Raw genomic sequence first — 25,191 nt, forward strand, 5'->3', positions numbered from 1 at the left:
CCTAATGAGGAGGAGGAATAATTTTTTATAGTCTCTCCCCAATTCCATGATGATGATGATGAAGAACCATGGGCCCAATCCTAGACTTCCAATGTCTAGAAGAAGAAATCAGGTCATATCCACTTAGGAGTAACTTTGTTCAATACTTTTCAATAGGAAACTCAGAGGCAATATTCTGCTGTCCATAGACATACCTGGCCTACACTGGATTTTATTTACCAGTCAGGATATCTCATAATCTCATTTTTCAATTGCCCCAAATTAAAAGCCATTCTGAGGTAGGGAAAGTGAAGAGCATCTCTTGGATCCATTAGGAACTAATGAGTGAGAAAAGAGGTTTGGAGGACAAACCTGAGCCTTAATTCAAAATCCAGGATTAGAAATGATTCAATTTAGAAATTAATCTTCTTTGCTTCAAGCTAAAGATGACCTGTTATCAGGTGTATAGGAGGAGATTCTTGCCTAGGGATGAGTTGGATTCAGTAACAATAACTGAGGTCCTTTCTAAGTCTGAGACTATGTGATTCTATACTTGATTTGTCCTAAGCCTTATATCCTTCTAGGAATAACCTAAAATTATAGGTGGGGTGGGAGAGTTAATTGACTCATTGCAGTTAGTGGAAGTTATGGAGAGAACTGCCCGAGTACTGGAATTATCTGTAACACCAAATCATTTGTTTAAAATTCATGACTAACTCCCAACAAAAAAGAACACCAGCTCAAGTTTATGGTCTTTTTCCTCCTACTAGTTAAGTTGCTATAATTCATGTAACTTATTTACAGGAATAAAAGTGAAATTTAGTTTAGTTCCTCTACAGCTCAGTTAATTTTGGGTCCCACTAAGCTGCCTCACTGTTGGAATTTAAACTCTGACCTTGAAACCAAAGGATAAAATATGCCACTGGAGGAAAGGGAGAGAGTAATTTACTCACAGTTCAGCTAGTTTAAAGTAGTGTTTTTAGATTTTGAAACTATGGTATCTTTACATAATTTTAAAAGGCCCACATCTGCATCAATCTCAAATACTGATATTCAGGGTTTATTGGGAGTAGGATAGAGAGAAATGAAATGGAGTCTGTCAATTATTATGCTTTTATTAAGGCTCCCTGATGAATCATCTAAATGCAAGAGTTGGTCATCAGGAATTTATTAAGTCCTTCTTTTCTACCAAGCACCATGCTAAGCTAAACAAACCCAACAATCCCTGTTCTTTTAAAGCCACAACCTATTGGAAAGATAACAAGCAAACAACACTATCCAAAAAAGGTATCAGGATAAAGTGGGGGTAATCGACAAAGGAAGACACAGAGGTGGGAGGGATGCTAGAAACCACAGAATCCAAATCCTTCATTTCTGAGAGAGAAATTAAAGGATCAAAAAAAGTTCCAATGATTTAAGGTCATTCAGGGAATTAGTAGCACAGCTGGGACCAAAGTCTGGACTCTCTGCCCCTATGTGTTATGTTACTCAAGCATGCCTTTAATAGTTACAAAGGCTATGCGAATATATACATATATGAGGGAGAAAAACACAAAGAATTAAAGACTTAGTTATCCTGACATTCCAATCTAATAAATCATGGTAGGGGCTGAAAGCATGAAAGAAATCTGGAGACCTGGACTGTGACTCCAAATGATCACTATGTGATCTGGAAAACAGAAGATGAGGAAAAAGAAAGGGGAGAGTGAGAGGTTAGAAGAGAAGGAGTAGAAAAAGAATCTCAAATTTACCCAGCACTTGAAGGTTAACAAATCTCTCTGAGCTTTCTTACCTTGTAAAATAAAAAGGGGCTGGGACTTGGTGCCCTACTACTATAAAGTACTCTTACTAATAAGCACATTGACTTCCATTCTCTAACAGTCAACAGTTGTCCTGACTTTTGTCTGGTCTCTGAATGACTAGAAGAAAAAGTAAGGCTATGCATCTCTGCCTCACCTAAATCCAATTCACTCACAAGTCAAGGCATCACACCGTAACATCACTGATCCTCTTCAAAAAGAAAAGAACAAATTTTCCTTCCAGTCCCACTATGGTTCATTCCCATCTCTTGACAAAACAATGATGGATGCAAGCATCAGGCTTTGCTCAGTTCTAGTCTGCTTTGACACAGTGCCCCCCCCCCAAGAAGTTAAAAACAAAACTGTTGGGGGGATGCAAGCGAATCTTCTCCAAAGTATTAAATTTGTAAGCAACTTGAATCTTAGCACAAATTTTCTCATTTGGCCTCAGGCTACTCTTTAAAATTCATTAGCCCATTAGTATGGCCTTAAACAAGCACCAGTCTTTATCATTTATTATTTTTACATCATATTTTATGATGTAGAAGCATATAGAGTCATGTTATACCATATCTTTAATATTTATAGTCCTTTGCTTTTGGTTTCCAGTTATAATTACACCTATTCAGAGTCAAGCACAAACATGTATTTTTCCCTCTCTCTATTTATAAAATCCTCAAATCCAAATAGAAGCCAATGCCTTAAAACAATGAGATTAATGAAATCTAGAGCTGAGCTACAGTTTACTTGAGCTTCTTTGAATACTAAAATCCTAGTTATCATTGGTTAATGAAAATGAATTTCAATTAAATTCAAGGTGAATTTATTAAGCTTCTGCTTTGGGCTCATTTTCTTTAACATATTAACTAAAAGGCGTTATGGTGGCAAGGGAGCTCTGCTGCTTGTTTATCCCCTCTAAGCATCAGTCTATCTGGCTATTCTTTTCTTCTCCTGTGGATGAAATGCTGAGCCTGGAGTCAGGAAGTCATTTCCTGAGTTCAAATTTTACCTCGGACACTTACTAGCTATGTGACCACTTAACACTGTCTGCCTCAATTTCTTCATTTGTCCAATGAGCTGGAGAAGGAAATGGCAAATTACCCCAAGCTCTTTACCAAGAAAACCCTGAATAGAGTCACAAAGAGTCCAACAGGACTGAAAATATCTGAACAACAAATTCTGGTGTTGGAAATGATTGTAGCAGAATAAGAAGGGTTTAGAGCAAAGAGAAGAATGGAATAATGTGGATTGACACCTGGAGCTGAGAGTCCACAAGCCTCTGTGGTCTACTATACTCACCTAGTTTTTAAAAAAGTAGAACACACACACACAAGTGAAAAATCTTTATTTTTATAGGAAATTGTGTTCAGCCACTCCTATAGGCCAAATGTTAGAATGCTAAACTTTGCATTAAGGGTGGAGTAGAAAAAAGGGAAGAACTTCTGCAATAGGTGTGTCAGAGTTTGTTCTTGAAATAAAGACTAGGAATCTAGGATGAGTGGCTGAATAGAGTGAGGCTTCCTCTTCTTCATAAATTTGTCCTGACTCACCTCCTCCCAGCTTTCTAATGTCTAACAATAGTACCACTTTTTATCAAGGTTGCCCAAAATTTAAAAAAAAAAATTTAAATCAGAACTTACTTCTTCTCTTTATCGAAATAATCTTTCTCCTAATTAGGTAGGTAAATATAGCATGATTAAGTGCTCACTAAGTGCCAGACTGTGCTAAGCCCTGGGCATAAAAAGGCAAGAAGAAAAAGAATTAAAGGGCAACTGGAATGGGGAAGTAGATGGGAAGAAGAGGCTACCAGGGGTGGAGATGATCTAGAAGTGGCATGGATACCTTTTTATAAGAAAAATGAGACAATAAGACCTCAAGATCTCAGAGGCAAAGTCCAAGGTTTCCAATGAGAGATGATGACTTCCTTCAAAAAGACTCAGTTTCCTAAGTTCAAATCCAGCCTCAGACACTTCCCAGCTGTATGACCATGGGCAAGTCACTTAACACTGTTTGCCTCCATTTCCTCATCTATAAAATGAGCTGGAGAAGGAAATGGCAAACCAGGATCTTTACCAAGAGAACCCAAAATAGGGTCTCAAAGAGTTGTACCAAGGAAACAACCGAATAATAACAACCCCAGTGATAGTGCTTTCCCTCTGACATTACCTTTAATTTTATACTATTTATATCTTACAATTTTTTGCAAGATGCCTCCCCCATTAGGATGTCAGTTCTTTGAGAACTGGGGCTGTTTTCACCTTTCTTTGTATAACAGGGCTTAGTAAATGTTTGTCAATAAATGTTTAATGAATGTTTGTTAAGTGATTGATAGTCAGAGTAGAAATAACTTGGTGAGTTGATGGCTAGGAAGATCTGATTATCCACTCTACCTGCAGGAGTTATGATGTCATTTTTTCAGAAACTTAACTAATTATAAGATCAGTCAACAAGTGATTCCAAAACTGGGAATGGATTAGACCCAACTCTTCTAATCCTCAGGCTTGGCCTTTAGTGACTTTGATTAACTAAATTGAAAGACAGTGTGTAACTATGTGATTATCTAGTTATTAAAAATTTCTATGTTACTTTGAGCAATTTAAGATAAAATTCATTCACTAAGCACATCCTCTATCCTCCTTTTTTGTTATTTTTGTTTCATTTCAGATGCCTTTCACTGAATGCTCAGGACAGATGGATGCAATAAAGATTTTATTCTTTCTTAAAGATGATGATTATTTCAGGTCAGGGTGGAGATAATTATATGGAGATAACTACAATTACAATTAGAGTGTATTTCACATTAAATTATAATACACTTGATGAGTGACCTTAAAATCTGAAAAGAAAAAAAATGAAGGAACTACTTAATAATTAATTATTCATGTTAGTAAAGAACAAAAGAATAAGAAAGAAAAGCTACCAAGATAAAGCTAGAACACATATGTCTTTATTAAGCTCCTATGCCAAAGTAGGATGAACTTTATATCCTCGAGCAATGAGGTCACAAAGCAAGTTGCCAAGGTAGCCGAGGAATCACCTTCCCAGAAGATATTCAAGGTTGAGATTTGAGCCCTTGTACCAGGGATCACGAAATCCAATCTCTCATAATGCTTGAGAACACTCAATTAAATGACTCACTATGCAAGTTTACAAGTAGTCCAGAGTGACTAATTCTTTTCAGATTCTGAGGTGAGCACAATGTCCCATTCTTTACTAAGGAATCCGTTTGTTGGGGTTGAGAAATTGAGCAACGAGTTTCTAAAGGTACAGTTACTCACAAATGCCATTTCAGTGTAAGGAATGAAGACCTAAGATGAAAACTTGGAGAATCCAGTAAGTATTAATCAAAGACTGGGTAGCAAGTTTTGCAAGACTGGGACTGGTAGTAATAATGATAACAGGACATGAAATATCACAGATAATCGAAAACACACTGGAGACATGGGCAACAGGTTGGCAGAAGAATTTAAACTTGGAGAGAAAAGCTTACACTTCCATAATTAAAAGTTGCTTAATTTTTCTCTCAGCAATCTGGCTGAGAAAAAAATATTACTCAAGAATATGTCTTGGAAAATTATTTCCCAGTAACCAAGATGAAAGCAGCAAACAGAATTCTTCAATATTTTAATGAAGGGGGCAGCTGGGGAGCCAGTGTCGAGCTCCAGACCTGGAGTTGGGAGGATCTGGTTTTAGATCTGGCCTCAGACACTTCGTAGCTGTGTGACCCTTTGCCAGTCACTTAACTCTAATTGTCTAGCTCTTGCTGCTCTTCTGTCTTAGAACTAAGACAGAAGGTAAAGGTTTAAAATATAAATATATATAAAATATAGATACTGTATATTTAAATAAATACTGTATGTTATATGTGATGATAGTGTATATTATATGTAAACAAATAAACAAATATATTTAAAACTTATCTTCTGTCTCTGTGTATATATAATTGTGTGTATATATTGAAGTATATAAACATTTATAGTGTATAAATTGAATATATATATAAATCAAAAATCACCAACCTCCATTGAGTACAGAGTACTGTATTACCCAAGTGCATAGAAGTAGAAGTTTGAGTCATAAAGACATGAGTTTGACTCCTGCCTCTGACACTCCCTAAGCACAACACTTTACCTCTCTGGACTTCAGCTTCCTCATCTGTAAAATGGGAATGACAATAGCATCTAGCCCACAAGGTAGTTGTAAGAATCTAAAATAAAGTGTTCTATGAACATTTTAAAACTGTAAACATGCTGGCAATGATAAACAATTAGCTATTGCTGCTATTACATGGGGAGGACAATAATATCTAATACATGTTAACATATCTGGCCATTGAATCTCAGATTTGGTTTTCAAAGAGCCTCAGGAAGAAAATCACTCCCACAACTTCAAACACCCATCTTCCTTTTTTTTTTTAACTAAAAATATTATTATCCTACTTGATTTCCTAACTCATTGACTAGACTCGATTGAATGATTTTGTGCGGATACAAGTCCTATGCTCCTCAGACATCCTGGCTACGTGACTGGCCAACTGACCTAACGTCACAGCACTCCAGGCAACTTTCTAAGATTATATTAATAGTTGCTTCTCCTTATGGGCAGAAGAAACAATCTTAAGCTTCTTACCTCAATGGCATCACAAGTTCAGATCCAAAAGGAAAGAAAAGAAAAAGGACATTAAAAAAAAAGATGGATCTTCTATTCAGAGCCAAAAGGGACTCTAGAAATCATGAAAGCCAAGTGTTCCAATTTTACAGATAAGGAAACAAGGGCTCAGAGTGGTCCAATGACTTGTCCTTGGTCACACAGCCAATATGTAAGAGAGGCACAAGAGCCAAACTCATGCCACCCAAGGTGGCACAGTTAGTAGGTGACAGAACCAATGTTCTCCTGACTCCAAAGAGCAGCTTTCCCCTGCACCCTGTCTCCCACAGAAGAGTTTTAAATACTGGCAATATCCCTGGAATAAGGATATAACCTCCCTAGAGTACAACTACGAAAGGGAGGTCATTCACTCACATTCACACATTTTGTCAGGTTTCTTTTTAAAAACCATTCCTATTATGTGGCTTAGCCAATAGATAACCAGAATCTGGGCAATCTTTGTATCTTAGTGGCCTTTGTCTACCCATGTGTGAAATGAGGGAACTAGGGTCAATGACTTCTTCCAAGATCCCTTCCATGTAAAATTTGACATTTCATGACTCTACGATTTCATGTATTCTAACACCTCATTTTCAAAAAATGCAAATTCAAAAATTGGTGCCATTAATGCAGCCTGAAATAAAATATGAGTAATTACACTCTACTGAATTCTAGCATAGCCATTTCAAGAATACTAAATCAAACTGTTGATGTAACTGTTCAAATTTCAGTGGGAACTACAGTTTAAAAAATACAGGAAAAGGTTTTTAGTGTATTATGTGATTCATGAACATATTATCTACACTACTTGTGTGACCCTGGATGAGTCACTTAGCTTTGTTTGAGCTTCAACTGTAAAATAATGGGGTTGAACTAAAAGACTTATAAAGTCCCTTCCAGGTCTAAATCTATGGTCTTATATAGGTACAAAAATAAAAATGAGGTATTTCTGCCCCCTCCCCCATTATACTTTGCTTGCAGATCATATAATCAACAGCTAGGTGGCACAGTAGATAGAGTAGAGTCAGGAAGACCTGAGTTCAAATCAGATCTCAGATACTTAATAGCTTTGAAACACTGGGCCAGTCACTTTACCTGTTTTTGTCTTAGTTTCCTTGTGTATCAAATGAGCTGGGAAGGAAATGATAAACTGCTCTAATATTTTTGCCAAGAAAATCCCCAAAGGGGTCATGTTGAAAAATTTAAAAGTTAATTTTTATTAAATTAAATATTATTTAATTAATTATTATATGCATATATTAATATATTCTATTTGATAGACTATATTATATAAAATATATAAATGAAAAATATAAATTTTAGAATTTTAATTCTTTATTTAAAAATTTTTTTAAGTCATTTAAAAATGACTTTTACAACAAGATCACATAATCATGGATTTTTGAGATGGGAAGAAGCCTTAAACATCATCTAGCCCAACCTTGCTTTTGAGGTATGAGATAGCTGAGGCTGAGAGAGATTAAGGGACTCACAGAGGATCATCTCTATAAATACATTACAGAGTTGAGATTTGAGAACCCACATCCTCTGACTCCAAATTAGCACTACTTCGACCACATTACCCTCTCTTAAGGCCTATGCAGAACCATGCCACCTAGAGGGAAAGTGACCAGCTCATTACTGTCGTAATGGAAAAACAGATGAATCTGGAGTCAGAAGAGCTGACTTCAAATCTTGGCTCTGCTGTGGAATCTCAGGCTCTCAGGGCTGGAAGGGGCCTCACAGGTCATCTATTCCAATCCCTCCCCAAACAAAAATCCTCTCCACAGTATAGCCAGCAAGCAGTGATCCCCAAATGGAATGAATGGCTGCCTTGGGGGCAACAGATTTCCCCTACTTCCTGACATTGCCCAATCCCTTGGTGTATGGCTCTATTTATTAGGAAGGTTTTTCCTCACCTCAAGCCTAAATCTTACTCTTTGGTAATTTCCACCTATTGCTCTTAATTGTGTCTTCTGGGGCCAGACACCATGTCCAATGAGACTCCCAACAAAAACCCTCTGGCTATAAATATATAGAAGAGTTGAGTCTAGAATAAAATCCTTGATAAAAAAGACACTGTTTTGGAAGAAGGAAGAGAGAAGAGTAGTCTGGGAATTCCCATAAGCATCCTCTTTTATAGGATCCTATTTGTAATAACTATTAACATGGACCAAGCAGCTGCCTTCTTCCATCTTTGGAAGCTTTTCAAGACACTAAAGGGAAGTTTTATTCTTGTCTTGATATCTTCAAGTTCCCAGGAACTCACCTGGGAAGCTTATAACTGTTTATAACTACTCTAGAGATTGCACATTGTGGTGCTAGCCTTAACCTCTCCTCCAAGAGAAAATAATTTGGAGTTAGCTAAAAACAAAAAAAGGCAGCTGGCTGGCACAGTGGATAGAGCACTGAGCCTGGAGTCAGAAGGACTTGAGTTCAAATCCAACCTCAGACACTTCCTAGCTAGATGACTGTGTGCCAGTCATTTAACCCTGTTTGTCTCAGTTTCCCCATTGACAAAATGAGCTGGAGAAGGAAATGGCAAACCACTCCAGGAGCTTTGCCAAGAAAATGCCAAATGGGGTCACAGAGAAATACAAGAATACTGAAACAAATGAAAAATAACAAGAACAAATATATCAGATATTTAAATCTTCTAATAGAGTAGCAATGTGGAATGCTAGACAGAGTTGGCCTTAGTGTCAGAAAGACATGGGTTCAAATCTCACAGTTAAATTAATTTTTAAAAATCAAATCTTAATCTTTGATTTTGGAATTTCCCCCTTTTTCTGGTACCACAGAGCCCAACTGTATTCCTTTCCATCATAAGCTGAAGCGACTCACCTCACCAAGGTGGGCCTTAGCTTTTCCATTTGCCAAAAGAAAAAATTGGAATCTGAGGTTCCTTTAAGTTATAAAACCATCATTCTATGATCTTCTGTTTGTTTTCATCTACATCAAGTCTAATATATAAGAGTATTTAATTTTTTAAAGTTTGAATTGATTGAATCAACTGGTAATTTTAGTTATCCTACAAAAAAAAACAAAGAAAGGCACTAACATAGATGTGACTGATATACAAAATTACATTAAAAAAAAAACCCTTGGGTTCTCTATTTCTGTATACTGCTATATACTACAACTTACACCATAGTGTCCAGGACTAGAAGGGTTAGAGGTCTTCTGATTGAATCCTTTCATTTTCTAGATAAGGGAACTAGAGTCCGCTGAAGGTAAGTGTCTTCTCCAAGGTTCCAAAGGTAGAAAATGAAGAGAGCTAAGACTTGAATTCGGGGTCTCTGATGCCAAGTTCAAGGTTTTGGACAGATATACAGTCCACTTTCATGGTAAGCTTTTCATAGGCTTTAGAATTGAACGTAACCTTAATTGATCATCCAATCTAATACCCTCATGTTATAGATGAGGAAACTTAGAATCAGAAAAGTTATTTTTCCCAGTTCACAAATATAAAAAGCAATGAAATTAGGATTTAAAGCCAGGACTTCTGGCTTCAACTCCAGAGAGATAAGGGGAACTGAGAGGGAATACATAATGATACAGCACCTACTATATGCCAAGCATTCAGCTAAGCATTCTACACATATTATCTCATTTGATCCAGGTCAGTGCCTTTTCCTCTAGACCACAGTTCTCAAACAGAATGATTGGCTAAGGAAACAATATTCTCCTCTGAGAAACAAAAACAAACCAGCTATTTACCTGTCAAGAAAGGCAAGTAAAGAAAGACTGGATGATTTAATATTCCAAATAAAGAACAGTGAAACCATTCCACCTGGTCCCACAGGACACAACATTTTTTCTATTGGCTACAGTTAGAAAGAAAAGTCTAAATCTACTGTTCTTCCAGTGAGTAGATGGGGGGTGGGGGAGGGGGTGGGAGGGGATTCTTCCAATGCCATATAAATAAATGTGGCTCAATTCATCCCTGTTAGCTCAATGCCCTGAAGGTTAAAAAAATGGGCATGGAGCAGTAGTGGCAGGGATGAGTGGAGAGAGTAAAGAAAGCTGCAAACTCCCCCTTTTTCTAACCTAGAAACAAACTGAGGTATACACACTTTACATGTTTCACTAAAGGGCCTGGAGATACCCAAAGTGGCCAACGATACTAGAGCCAGCCAACTCCATGGGGAAAAGGGATCTCTAAGGTAACCAGGTCCCTCTGTCACTATACAGGGTTCTGGAGATTAAAATCAACACCTTAAAGTACACTTAGAAGAAAATAGGCAGTCAGGCACAGAGTGGAGCTCTGCTTTGGAGTGTTTGTGAATTGTGTCCTTCAGTAGTTTCATATTCGCCATCATCTTAAATTACTGGGTGGTCCTTCAGTTAGCCCTTTAACAGGATTGACTGGAGGTCAGAGTGGAAGTAGGCTTTTTTTTTTAATGGCTCCATAATTCTCTCTGGCCATTAGCAACATTTGTAGCTACACAAAGTAACATAATAAGGGTAATCGAATATCATGCTTTGGGTAGTAAGCTGATCTAAACTGGGGATCATAAAGGAATGTTATCCCCCTCCTCTCAAAGAACACAATTGAGCAGTTGGCTGGTTCATTATAAAAACAACTGGCAGAAAGAAATGGAGCTGAGAGACTAAAAATTTAATCTGGGAAAGAAGATTCTGCTATCTAAAAAAAGTTGCACTGAAGTGTGTATGTGTGTGTGTGTGTGTGTGTGTGTGTGTGTGTGTGTGTGTGTGTTTAAATGCTATAATTTTTTTCCCCTTGGCACTCCCAATTCAGAGGTAATTAGTTCTGAATTATGTTTTTACTTGAACACAGTCAACCTCAGTTTCACTCAGAATAATTCTCATTTCCAGGATTATTTTTTAAAGTAACCTAAACTCATGCATGAGCAGCTGGATAGTTCTCAAAGTTGAGCAGACAACATTCTTCCGAGTGTTGCTGCACAAAGGAGATATATTTAACTTTTTCAAAGCTACCTCTGCTTTAAGAAAACTCAAGTCAGTTTTAATAGTTGGGCAGTAAGAGCTATGCAAAGTCATCAGCAGTATCAGTATCAAAGTTTCCTTAACATGCATCATTCAGGAGCTTCTCAGTCTTACAGGCACTGCAAAGTGCTCATTTTCAGCTTTAGTTTGGAAAGGGCTGGAATTTACCTGGCTCCCCTTAGGGCTATGCAAGGTAATAATCAACCAGCAAATATTACCCTATAAAAGGAGGTACTTTACAGGAAATTAATCTTGGAAAGAGCTTTCTGTTACTTCCAAAATTCATCGGTGAAAGAAAATTAAAAACCTTCAGGGTAAGGACAGGGTAAGGTAAGTAAAACCTCGATGTTTTAACTCATTTTTAGAATTCAGGAAGTTTGGATTGACAATCCAAAAGGCAGTCCAGTAGTCAAAAAGGATGGACTGGGCCGTGACTGTGAGTTCCCCCTCCAGAGGATGCTGGGCTATTGGTTATATGGTATCCTCAGTCTGCTGTACACTGCCTCTATCAGTCGCATTGTTTTAAACCACCAGACTATTTGGTACCCCCACCCCATCTCCAACCACTTGGATAAGAGGGTCTCATATCCAGACAGGGTGGAATTTTGAGTGTGGATTCCCCCAAATGTTAAGATGTTAAAAAGAAGTAGTATCAGTGCCAGAAGGTATATTCTATTTATTAAAACTCCCTACTAATATTTGTTCAGAGAGGAAAAAGTTGAAACCCAGCCATGTAAACCTGTGGCTGAGTAAGCCTGAAAAATGCCTTTTCTCATCATAATTGCTATTTGATGAAGAGAAGGGGAAAAGATACTGAAGGATAGGAAAACTGAAGGAGCTTTTTTAAATTCAGTGCCCCCACCCAATAAAACCGCCACTTAATTCTGCTGGTTATTCAGGACACACACACACACCTTGAGCACCTTGGAAAGCAAACAAGCCCTGAATGGAACAAATTGTCAATGACAAGCCAGAGGAACCAAGGTTACTTTTGTGCTCAAAATAAAGGTAAATTCTGCATACCTGGTTATGCTGGTCCTGTCACCTGAGAGCAGATCCACGTTCAGGAGATTTCAGGTTCAAGACGGCCAAACTGTGTACTTCTAAATAACCTTATGCCAAAGTCTGTGTTGGACTACAGGAAAGCTGCAAGTCCACACTGGGGAGTATTCTGCCTACTACTGTAGATTTTATCACAAAAGAACTTGGTCTCAGTAGAAAGGCCAAAGCTTCAGGATGGGTGTGGTTTCGTAACTATAAAAACACTCAAGAGGCTAAAATGTAAATGACACACAGCCATAGTGGCGGTATCTCTGGGTGCCACGGACTTTTTACCCCTGGAAAGTCATTTGAGAAAGACGTCACAATCACGCCTGCACAGTCACAGAGCAGGACTGCTCGGTGCTATTCTATCCTGTCTTTATAGCTGTGTTGTGATGCGGTCTCTTCAATTTAATTTTCAAAAAATGCAAGGATGCTTTCACACAGACTGAACTTCTAGAGAGAGGATAAGTCAGAAAAATGCAAAAGTAAAAAGAACACACAGAACTCTATTTGTTGGGCCCAGCTCAGACCCAATGGGCTCTCTCAAGGGATGACCAATCATCCTTGCCAGAAAAGGGGATTGATCCTAATCTCTCAGGACCTCTGAAGAATCACCCTTGCTGACCCAGGACAAGGAAAGGGTGTTATCCTCTTTCAGTCATCTTCTAGGCTGATTCTAGGGAAAAAAATTAGGGATGTTTGACCCCCCCCCCCAAGAGAAGATTTATGAGGGCCATTGCTTCAAGTTGCCGAATGGCTCCCACTTGGAAGAGGGATCAGAATAATTATTTCTTGGCCCCAAGAGGCAGAAAAAGTAGTAGGTAGAAGCTGCAAAGTGGTATACTTAGTTAGGTATGATGTATAGTAAAAATCCCCATGGATTCAATCTAACCAAAAGTGAAATGGGATGCCCAAGGAATAAGGGGTTCCTCCTCACTGGGCTACAAAAAATTATTGGACAACTATTTTGTGATGTTTTATAGAGGGAATTCTTCAGGCCTGGGTTGGACTGACTAAAGTCTTTTCCAGGTCGGATTTTTCAATTTCTTGAATGAAAAAAAAATCAATCTTGAATGGCAATTAAACGTGCAGAATTATAAAATGTCAAAACAGAGGGGATCTCAGAAATCATTTAGTGGATGTCCATCAGTTGGGGAATGGGTGAACAAATTGTGGTATATGATGGCGACGGAATATTATTGTGTTGTAAGGAATAATGAACAGGATGATTTCAGAAAGAGCTGGAAAGACCTTCATGAAATAATGCAGAGTGAAATAAGCAGAACCAGTAAAATATTGTACATAAAAACAGCAATATTGTGGAATGATCAACTGTGATAGACTTTGCTACAAATAGCAATAAAATGATCCAGGGCAATTTTGAGGAATTTAAAACAAAGATTGCAATCCACTTCCAAAGAAGGAACTGTTGGGGTAGGAATGCAGATGAAAGCATACAATTTTTTGCTTGTTTATTTGGGGATATGTTGTGGGGTTTTGGCTTTATAAGATTAGTCACTTACAAAAAGGAGCAATATGGAAATATGTTTCATGTGATAATGCAAGTATAATCCAGACTAAAATGCCTGTCAGTTCTGGAAGGGGAGAGGGAAGGAGGGAGGGAGACAATTTGGATCATATAACTTTGGAAAACTGATGTAGAAAGCTGTTGTTACATGTAATTGGTAAAAAAAAAAATTTTTAATTAAATAAAAAAGAAAGAATCTAGTTCTACCTTAACAGAGGGGGAAACTGAGAAACAAAGGGATTCATTTGTAAAAATGAGACTATTTTCATTGACCAGATAATTTTCTGGAGAAGAGAAATATGCAAGTATTTTCTAATGGTACTAAAAAGAAGAGCATAAATTATTAATAAAATTTCCTTACCTGGTTAGAAAAAGGTATAGATTTTCATCTTAAGAATAAATAGTGAAATAAGCAAAAAGTACCACTACTCTTCATGAACTCCATTAATTACTCAATTTGTTAATTACATGAATGAGCTACCCTGATGTCATATTTATCAAAGATTCCATGCCTGGGTTGAAGTAAGATTTTTTCCACCTTAAGCCCATCTCCAATGCTTCCTGGTCATCATCTGGATGATGATCTACCATCAACTGAACCCTGAGGACTCTTTGCAGTTAAGCTTTCCCCTTCATTTGCCAATTTCCTCCCTCTACTGCTTTCACAGAAGCAAACAATTTGGAATTTCAACAACACAAAAAGAATGAAGGAGAGTCAAGGAGGATTTGGACGTCATTAAAATCTGACACTTAGGAAGGGGAGGGCAAGGGGAAAAAAAAGTTGTTGAGAAAGTTAAAATACTCAAACACACACACACATACACACACACATATAGATGATCAGAAAAGCTACCTAACCTAATGATAAATTTAGAACAGCAAAGTGAGTCACTAAAAGGCAATGCAATTTGCAGAAAACAGAAAATGGTATGGGTCAAGGTCAGTATAAGAGTGTGGCAAAGGTTAGGATAACATGAGGATTCAGGTCTGGATTCTTGACACTACAATGTATTTTATTTGTATTTCTCCTCCATACTTAAGGTTATTTTGCATAAATGTCTCAACAAGGAACTTAAATTGGAAATTAGGGCAAAAACTCCATAATACTTATCTTTCTCCTTCATCATCCATGGTGACTTTTGCATAGCAGTTACTATAAAAGTATTTTCATTTAGAGTAACATTTATGTAATGGGGCAGCTAAGTGGCACAGTGGATAGAATACTAGACCTAGAGTCAAGAAGACCTGAATTCAAATCTGCCTTCAAACACTTACTTACTGTGTGACTTGGGCAAGTCACTTAACTCTGATTGCTTGTGTATAAAATAAATTGGAGAAGGAAATGGTGAGTTATTCCAGTATCTTTGCCAAGAAAGCCCCACATGGGGTCATGAAGAGTCAGACATGACTGGAATGACTGAACAACAACAAAAATTTATGTAGTAGACACGGTCTTACAAGTTCATTTCTCATAATGCTTTAGGTCAAAAGAGCATTCCTAGTTGGGAGAAATCTCCTGAACTATGTATCCCACAATTCTTAAGCTGGCTGGAGCTAGAGACATAATTAGGAAGGGACTGATTGGTGAGGAGTTCTGGGTTAGGTAGGAGATTTAAGGAGCTGGACTGCTGGACTTGGTTACAGAGGGGTGATGTAGGTCAAGAGGCAAATGGCAAGTAGTCGGGCTACTCCTAGAAAGATAGAGCAAAGTGGACCGCATGGAGCAAGGTGGCCACAATGTTCTCCAACTCAAGAATTATAGCTGGACCTTGATGACTCCAGAGTCATGATGAGAAGAGGTTTCGGCCAATTTTCAGCCTACCCTGAGAAATGTCGAAGAACCTCCAAGGGAGACGGCACTGTACCCCTAAGCACTTACTACTGGGATCAGGAGACTCTCATGAGGTCACGACTGCCTTTGTCCTCCCAATATACCAGGGAATTAGAGAAATTAAAGGGTAATTAAATTATAACTTCACTATTGTGTACCTATAGGAGATGGTTTTCATTTTGTATGGAGGTGCAGAGAATGTTTTTATTATTTAAATCCTTTTTGTTCTTTGATGTTTTCAACAGTTTCAGTGTTTTAGCTGTTGGATTTGTTCCCTTTTATATATATGGCAGGCCAGAGAATGGATTGGATAGGTGCTCAGCCTGTAAAGTATATATTGCTGCTGAGCCAAAGTACACCAACATAGGAGGAAGTGGGGAGGGCAGGAAAGCAAAGGGTACTGCATTTGGATCATAGCCAGTAAAAAAGAAAAGTCTCAAACAAGCGAGGGTCATATAATAACTACTGACAGGTTCAATTCCAACAGCTAGTGAAAACCATCTGATTTTCAATTACAGGTATTTAAAGACCACATTAATGGCCTTCTATTCTTCCTGCCTCCAGTCTCTTTGGGCTGAAATCCATCTTATTCAAAGGTACCATACCAGTTTGTCTTAGACATTATTTTCACCGTATCATGTCACTGCCCAAACACCTATACTGGCTTCCATTGTCTGTATGTCAAAAATCTTTTCCCCTCCCATGTACTCCAAGTTCCCTACCCATTTGCTGTTGTTCAGTCATGTTAGTCAGAGCTGACTCTTCATGACCTCATCTGGAGTTGTTTTGGCAAAGATACTGGAGTAGTTTTGCCATTTCCTTCTCCAGCTCATTTTACAGATGAGGAAACTGAGGCCAACTAAGTTAAGTGACTTGCCCAGGGTCACATGACTAGTAAGTGTCTGAGGTCAATCCTTACCCATAGACCTCTTTTATCTTTCTAAACTCAACTTCCATTGGTCCCTTTATGTCTTCTGCCCACCTAGACTTTCTGCCTCCTTTCTATCCATCATTTCTGTCTACTACTCTTAAGACATTTTCCATGATGTCAATCTCTTCCCACTGCAATTACACCTTCCTCCAAACTACTAAACACTTGTATATTTATTTATTACTTGGGGTCACATTATGAAGTCAGAACCTCTTACTCCATTTCCATTGGCACCTCAAGACCCAGTATCTTCAGACTTTCTCTTCTTTTCCTGTCCCCAACCCCAACCCCACAACCACTCAGGACAGGATTCTATGAATGCTTAAGTTTAATGTTATCTCTTCCTAGGGAGAAGTTTTGGATTTTTAACAGTGTTCTTTAGGAAAAAGAATGGCTTTCTCACTGCAAATTTTAATCATCCATGAGCAAGCAGGGGAGATATTACAGGGGGAGGGGGCTTTCTCAACACTCCTGAAACACATGGTCATGCTGGTCAGCCTACATTATGTAAGGTTGGTCCTGTTTATCCTTTGAATGCATTCATAGAATGTCCCCAGTCCTTCTAAATCAGCACTTTGTCTATTTAATTAGACTGTTGGCTCTCTGGAACAAGAGCTATGTCTTCTTTTTCATTACCTCTAGGACCCGGTACACAACAAATGCTTTCAGAATAAGTGACATTTTTTTTTGGTTGTCATGAAACTGTCACCACTTTTTGAATTTTGTTCCCACAATGCAGGAGCTGAAGATGAAAGAGATGCTGATGTTCAGACTTTGGAATGAACTAGAAAGTGGAATGAAATGTTATAAACCCATTAAAAGAAAGTGAGAAAGATTAGACACACACCAGTCTCCCCCTTTCCAGCTCCAAATTCCCATATCTTTTTCTGTGATTAGGTAGGTAGAGTGAGTGACTTGTAATTGAGGCAGGTTCATTTTTTCTCAGGGGTGGAGTAACTGACCTCTCTGAGATTACAGGCAATTATTCCTCTCTGGCCAGAGGTCATTTATACTTTCCTCCTTCTTCTCCCCCACTGGGCGTTCAAACAACGAGCAATTTCTCCATAGAGAATGACTGTTATGGGATCAGTGATCAGAGAACACATTATTGCTCTGAAGAAAATTGTTCACTTGGCTCAACAAAATAGGCCAGTTACTGGGATACAGTTTTGTTCTATAGACTTCTTCTTTGTAACAGCATTCACCCTAATGCGATATTTTATCTGTTGGGTATTCACAGAAGAAAGTTCCATTTGCCTTACAGAAAGTAAGAGTAAGAGGATACTGAAATGAAAGGCAGCAAACTGAACGCACAATTACCAGAAAGCTCCCATTGATACCCCTGAAGTCTCTGATACATATCAAAGATCGCAGGACCCAGCATTGGAAGCTCTCTGGCCTAACCCCCTTACTTTACAAATGAGGAAACTCACAAATTCAATAAGCATTTACCAAGTGTTTTTACTATGTGAAAGGTTGACTTGTCCAAAGTCACACAGGTGACAGAGGCAAGATTTCAACTTAGGTCTTCAGTTTTCTAAGACCAGCTTTCTAGTTTCTGTGCAGACATGTTGTTCTTCAATCATTTCAGTCAGGTCTGACGCTTCATGATCCCATTTGGGGTTTTCTTTGTAAAGATACTGGAGTGGTTTGCCAATTCCTTCTCCAGCTCACTTTACAGATAAGGAAACTGAGGCAAAAAGAATTAAGTGACTTGCCCAGGGTCAGACAACTAGTATCTGAGGCCAGATTTGAACTCGAGTCTTCCTGCCTCTACCTTCCAGTGCCACCTAGGTGCAGGTATGCTTCATCTAACTGGATATTTTTGTTCTACCAAGTGGGAGGTGAGGAAGGGAGGGAGTGGTTCAGGTAGACACTTTGGGGAAGACAGAATGAAGTAAATTAATACAGACATTGTGTCTTGTGAAATGTTTCTGCAAACTGATGAAGTCTAATCTTCGTGGGGAGAGGAATTACCCCAATTTTCTCTACGATTATACAATACCATCAGGAATAAGACAATCTGTTTGATGGATAGTTTTAATAAGCAAAGTTTTGACAGCTGAAGCCTTATAATCTAACTTTTGATGATACTGCCTTAGCATATCCCTTATAGCTTCCATTTCTATCCTAGAGCAAGGCTATAATCATAAAAACACATGACAGAATGAAAGTATATGACATCATATGAAATATTTAAATAGGTAAATGATATTGTCTGCAAAGAGAATGATCTTTGTACTTAGGACCAAAGAAAATGGCTAACTAGGAGATGAAAGCTAAGATAAGTAGGAAGATAATATAAGATAATATAAAATAAGATAAGTAAGCATTTAGCTATCTTGAGTTCAAGTCAATGGATCCAGGTGATCCATTGGATTATCCCAGGATACTGAAAGAACGGAACAAACTGCTGAGCTATGGTTAGTGATCACTGAAAGATTTTAAAGTGGAAAGTAGCCCAGACCTAAAGAAGGACAAATACTCCAATGTTTTCTATTCTATTCTTTAAGTAGATGAGAATGGAACCTATAAACTACACACCACTGAGCTTGACTGGCAATAAATTTTTTTTTAATTAAATTGACTGGCTTAAGAAAATGTTCACAGAATCCAAGAATATTGCTTAATATTTTCATCTATGATTTAGTTGAAGCCATATAAAGCCTGCTTGTCAAGCATGAAGCTGACACAAAGCTAGGCAGAAAAGTAATTATCACAAAGAGCCAGTGTGGCTTTATAAACACAGTTATGCCACACTAATCTCATTCCCCTTATTTTTACACAGAATTACTTGATTGGAAGATCAGGGGACGGGGTAGTTTACCTAAATTTACCTAGATTTTAGCAGGGTATTTGACATTTTCTCTCGCACATAACAATGGAGAGCTGTGTTGTACATAAAAAGTAGAGTTAGATATTATTCAATGCCTAGCCCTGAAGGGTAATAATAGTAATAAGAGCTAGCATTTATATAGCACCTACTAGGTGCCAGGCACTATGTCAAGTGCCTTACAGACAATACTCCAATCAGTGTTATGTTGGGATGATATCTTATAGAGTTACCCAGATAACTGACTGAGTTTGGTCCTGTGCTCTTTAATATTTTGATCAATAACTTGAATGAAGATATAGAAGATCTGCTTATCAAACACAGAGATGACCCGGTGTTACCAAGAAAAGCAAACCACTGGATGACAGAATGGCTATCCAAAGATATCTTTACTTTGGGCAAAGGGCAAAAGAACCCTTGGATTTTCAAAAATCAGCTTTTTAAAAAGCATAAGATAGGATAGTCGAGGCTAGAAAAGAGGCCATTTGAGAAAAAATCTTGGGGGAGCTACAATCATAATATCCATGGGTAGTGAGACCTGGTAATCAAAAAAGCAAATATAATAGCTACATTGTACAGCTAGATGTTTCAAGATACAGCACAGGACCTGGAGTCAGGAAAACTGATCTTCATGAATTCAAATCCAACCTCAGATACTTACTAGCTGTATGACCCTGGACAAGTCACTTAACTTAATTGGCCTCAGTTTCCTCATCTGTAAAAATGAGCTGGAGATGGAAATGGCAAACCACTCCAGTATATCTGCTAAGAAAACTCCAAATGAGATCATGAAGAATATAACATGATTGAAAAAAATAACTAAATAACATTAGCTGCATTAAAAGAAGCATGGTGTCTAAGACCATAGTGAGAATAGTTCGAAGATATCTTGCTCTGCTCTGGTTAGGCCACAGTTAGAGTATTATGTTCAGTTCTGAGTGCCATATTTTAGGAAGGTGACACTGATAAAGTGAAGAATGTCCAGAGGACCATGATCAGGATAGACAAAGGCCTCTCAAGATCAAACCATATGAGATCTAGTTGAACTGGGAATATTTAAGCAAAACTGATAACTATTTATTAGGGATATTATAAAGGGTATCTTTTGTTTGGGTTTGATTTGGACTAGATAGCCTCTATCATCCCTTCCCACTCTGAGCTTTTGGGATTCTCTGATATCAATGCTGGATATCAAGAATAGAATATTGTTTAGGAAACTGTTTATATATGTTTTTAAAAAATATATGCCTTTGTATAAATAAAGCTACTAGCAGCTATACTCCCATTTTTAAGACCAAAAAATCAATCGTCATCAGGAAATCCAAATGCAATACTGATCATATTGATGAAGATGAATAAAGATGAAAATGCCAAATCCTGGAAGGGCAATAGAAAGGAAGAGACACTATGACACTGAAAGTAGACTTGAGAATTGGTCTAAAATCTCTTTAAGATAATTTGCAATTATGCTAAAGCTATTAAACTTTAACCTTTAATAACCATAAATAACCTTTGACTCAGTGAATCTGAAAACTCACTGAGTATACATACAATCACACACACACACACATATAAGCAAAGAACTAGGAGGAATAGAGGTGGTCACTGACTGGGGAAGTGCTAAACCCAATTCTGCTATATGAAAGTAATGGAATAATATTGTATCAGAAGAAAGGACAAATATGAAAAATTCAAAGCAACTTGAGAAGACTTGTATGGATGCTGAGTAAAGTAGAACTAGGAGAGCAACACAAAGAATTTAAAGGAATGTAACATTGAAAGAAACAGAAAATGACAGCTAGAAGCTAAACTAGAACTGGTTTTGGAGACAGAGAGCATGGGTTCAAATCTTTCCATTTCCTTTAACATTCATTGCCTGCATGACCATGGATAAGTCATCTAACTTCCCTGGGCCTCAGTTTCCTCATCTATAAAATGAGGAGGTTGAATTAGATAGCTTTTGAGGTCCCTTCTAGCTCCAGATCTATGATTCTATTTTTTTTTTTTTAGTCTAAGGACTATTAATGACTTCTTCTGACTAATGATGAAGCAGAAGAGATGATGGAAGGTATGAAAATGTGTATAGTTTATGACACAGCCAGTGTGATTTGTTTTGTTACATAAGAGTGGAGAGGAGAAAGGGAAGAGAAGGGAAGGAAGAAAGTCATCTGTAAATAACTAATTTTTAAGAGAAAAAAATCAATAAAACATTTAAAAAAATTTTAATTGACCAAATATTTCTTCTATTTAAATAAATAATTTTTTAAAATCTATTTAAATGCCAAAGAGATGTATAAGGAATCCTTCCTTAATTACCTTCCTACATGAATCTATTACTATTTAATTTTAGAGGCTACACAATTAGACTAAAACTGAAGCCATTACATTCAAAAAGTGCCACAGCTACTTGGTTAATCTGATCATTAGAAATTTCCATTAAAAGCTTCCATTTATTATAATGCATTGCACAACCTGTAGTTGGGCTGCTATACCTTAGAGGCAAACCAGGAAAAAACACTGTTTACTCAGAAGTGCTTGGGACACTGCATGCATGCAAGAAATATTTTAAAAGAATAACCTGACCTAGAGTTATGTACCACCCACCAAGCATTCCCATACTTAAACCTAGATGATAGATAAGGCTGTTTGAAGACATACCTGAAGACATTTCAAGAGGGCTACACTGTAGTGAGATAGCATGCCTCTTGAGAGCAGGTATACATTCTTTTCATCTTCTGTAAACCTTTCTAAAGCCTACTTAATGCTAATTAATGATGATGTTTTGGTTCTGATGCAAGAAGTTATCCATTGCAATTGCTTTTGAAATTCCTGAAATAGGGGGCAGCTGGGTAGCTCAGTGGATTGAGAGCCAGGCCTAGAGATGGAAGGTCTTAGGTTGAAATCTGAGCTGGTGTGTGACCCTGGGCAAGTCACTTGACCCCCATTGCCTAGCCCTTACCACTCTTCTGCCTTGGAACCAATACACAGTATTGATTCCAAGACGGAAGGTAAGGGTTTAAAAAAAATTAAAAAAAAAAAAAAAGAAATTCCTGAAATAATCCAAAAATCCTTTTTGCCCTCTACCCACAACTACTTTACTTAACCATCCTTCCCTCTTTCCATCCCCCCAAAAGAACCTAAAAGTTAAGAAGATATCGCTGAAGCCATCCAATATAAATTATACATAAAAACAACTCTCCTCTACAATGACCCAAGTAAGGGATTATCATGCCTCCGTCTGAAAATCAACAGTGTGTATGTAGGGGAGAGAGGGACTCACTACCCCGTGAGCCAGCCCATTCTACTTTTTCAAAGTTTTGTGGGCTCATTTTTCCTTCTGTCCAGCTGAAACATATTGTCCTTGGTTCTATCTACCTTCAGAATTGAATAGAAGGGGGAAGTTGGGTAGCTCAGTGGATTGAGAGCCAGGCCTAGAGATGGGAGGTCCTAGGTTCAAATCTGACCTCAGACACATCCCAGCTGTGTGATCCTGGGCAAGTCACTTGACCCCCATTGCCCAGCCCTTACCACTCTTCTGCCTTGGAGCCAATACACAGTATTGACTCCAAGATGGAAGGTAACGGTTTAAAAAAAGAAAAAAGAATTGAATAGAAGCCTTCTAAACTCTTTCACCCATCATAATCTACCAAATTAAAAAAAAGACTTATTCTATCTTCCCTAAATTTTCTCTCTTTTCCAAACTAAGCATTTTCTGTTCATTGCTCCTACAGTATATTGCCTAGTCTCTTCACCTAGTCTCCTGTGCCTTGCCTATATCCTTCTGAAAATGGGAAGGTCAGAAATGAACATAGCACTCCCGAGACAGTTTAACTAGGGAACAACACTTCTCCACCATTACTTCCCTCATTCTAGACACAGTAGCTCTCTTAAAAAACATTAAATTGGCAACTACTGTGTAATACTATTGTCTTACAGTTTACTAAAACTGCCCAGGCTTTTTTTCCAATCACATGATCATAGATGTACTGTTAGCTGCCTAGACCTCATTCAGGTTATACTTATAAAACTCATTTCTGGGAGCCCGAGAATTCACAGGTACCCCTATTAAGTTAAACCGTATTAGATTCAGCCCATCCTTTTAGCTCATTATCATTCTTTTGGATCATGAATCTGGCACCTAATGTTAGATATCCTGCCCAGTTGGGTTTTCTGTCATCTGAAAATGAGACAAGCATGTCTTTGTGGAATAAATGACCTCTGAAGTTTCATCCACATGCATGAACTTTTGTGAGTTTATGAATGATGAGATTGGGAGGCCAGGTTGTCCGGAATGTTGAGCGTGTGAAGAGGAGTAATATGAAATAAGACTGGAATAGTAGGCTGGCACCTAATTGTGAAAGGCTTTAAACGCCAAAGTGAAGGATCAGTGATCTAGAAGGAAGGATCATCAAAGATTTTCAAATAATGAAGTATGTAAGATTAAAACATAATATCCAAAATGCTCCAAGTATTATATTAAATATAATTTATTAATAATAACATAAAGCAAAAAGGAAAATAAAAGGCTAGAGAAAAAAGAGAGAGCTCACCTAGCCACACACATGGAGAAAAAGAGAGAGAGCCAGGGCAGAGTTAAAGAACTATATACACACATTATGCAAATGTGGGGATGAAGAGGAAAGGGATGTCTGGAGATGTAGTTCAAGGGTACAAAATTTTCTAAATATACAAGTTAGAAGAATTCTTTACTTTGGGCAGCTGAGTGGAAGATAGACTGAAGGAGAAACTGGAAGAAGATAGACCATTCGGGGGGCTATTACAGAGGTCCAGGTGAAACTAACAAGGTCCTGAACTAGAAGAGTCTCGGTGTGGTTGGAGAGAATGGAAAAAAGGAAGCAAGAGAATGGACTGGATAGACTATGAACATCAGGACAAGGGGATGAAGAAATCAAAGTTAGAAAACAGCATGTGACTGAATTGCTAACTATTAGGTCAAAACTAGGAAGGGAGAAAAGTATGGCCAGATCAGGGATGATGAACTGAGAAAACGAGGAGAAAGTCTGAAGGTCATGATAAATAGTTTTAGAGACATTGAAATAGCAACAATGATGAAAAGATAAACATAATAAAAGGAGAATTTCAGATATCAGAGTCACAGAAAGGGTACAGTATTGGGTAATAAGGTCTACAGTGTGGATGGTTGAGCTATTGTGCCCTTATCGTTAAGGAAGATTTCTTCCAATCATAATTCATTCACTCAGTTCACAAATTGAGAAGTCACGAATGACTTCTAATCAAATCTAAAATGATGGATTGAGTCTAAGAGGAAAAAATTCAATAGAAAGTAATGTAAATATTTGAGTTTTTTAAACATCAAGTCCACAAATACAGGATAAGGGAGGCATGGCTACATGATAGTTGATGAGAAATAGATCTGGGTGTTTTCATGGACTGCTTGATCAAAATGAGTCAACAGTGTGGCCTAGCAACCACAAAGCTAATGTAACCTGGAGCTACTCTATGACCCAGCATCTAGAGTGAAGGAGGTGATATAGTAGCCCCACACTCTACCTGAGTCAGACCACATTTCCAATATTGCAAACATTTGTGGATGCCACATTTTACGAAGAACATTAATAAATTGGAAAACATTAAGAAAAGGGGAAC

At 37.9% G+C, this 25,191-nt stretch overlaps 1 protein-coding gene across 4 annotated transcripts in view; it reads right to left on the reverse strand.

Annotated features, from left to right (window-relative positions):
• Positions 1 to 25,191, reverse strand: part of PLS1 (plastin 1) — a 147,696-nt gene that overhangs the window by 82,434 nt on the left and 40,071 nt on the right. The window contains exon 1 of one of the 4 annotated variants that reach the window (XM_056807958.1): positions 12,420 to 12,730. The exons of the other annotated variants lie outside the window; for them this stretch is intronic. The gene's annotated coding sequence lies outside the window, so the exon portion shown is untranslated. Of the gene's footprint in view, positions 1 to 12,419; positions 12,731 to 25,191 lie in introns of those variants that run through there. 4 annotated transcript variants of the gene reach the window in all.

The sequence above is a fragment of the Monodelphis domestica genome, chromosome 8 (genome assembly GCF_027887165.1).
Source record: "Monodelphis domestica isolate mMonDom1 chromosome 8, mMonDom1.pri, whole genome shotgun sequence".
NCBI classification, from domain to species: Eukaryota; Metazoa; Chordata; class Mammalia; order Didelphimorphia; family Didelphidae; genus Monodelphis; species Monodelphis domestica.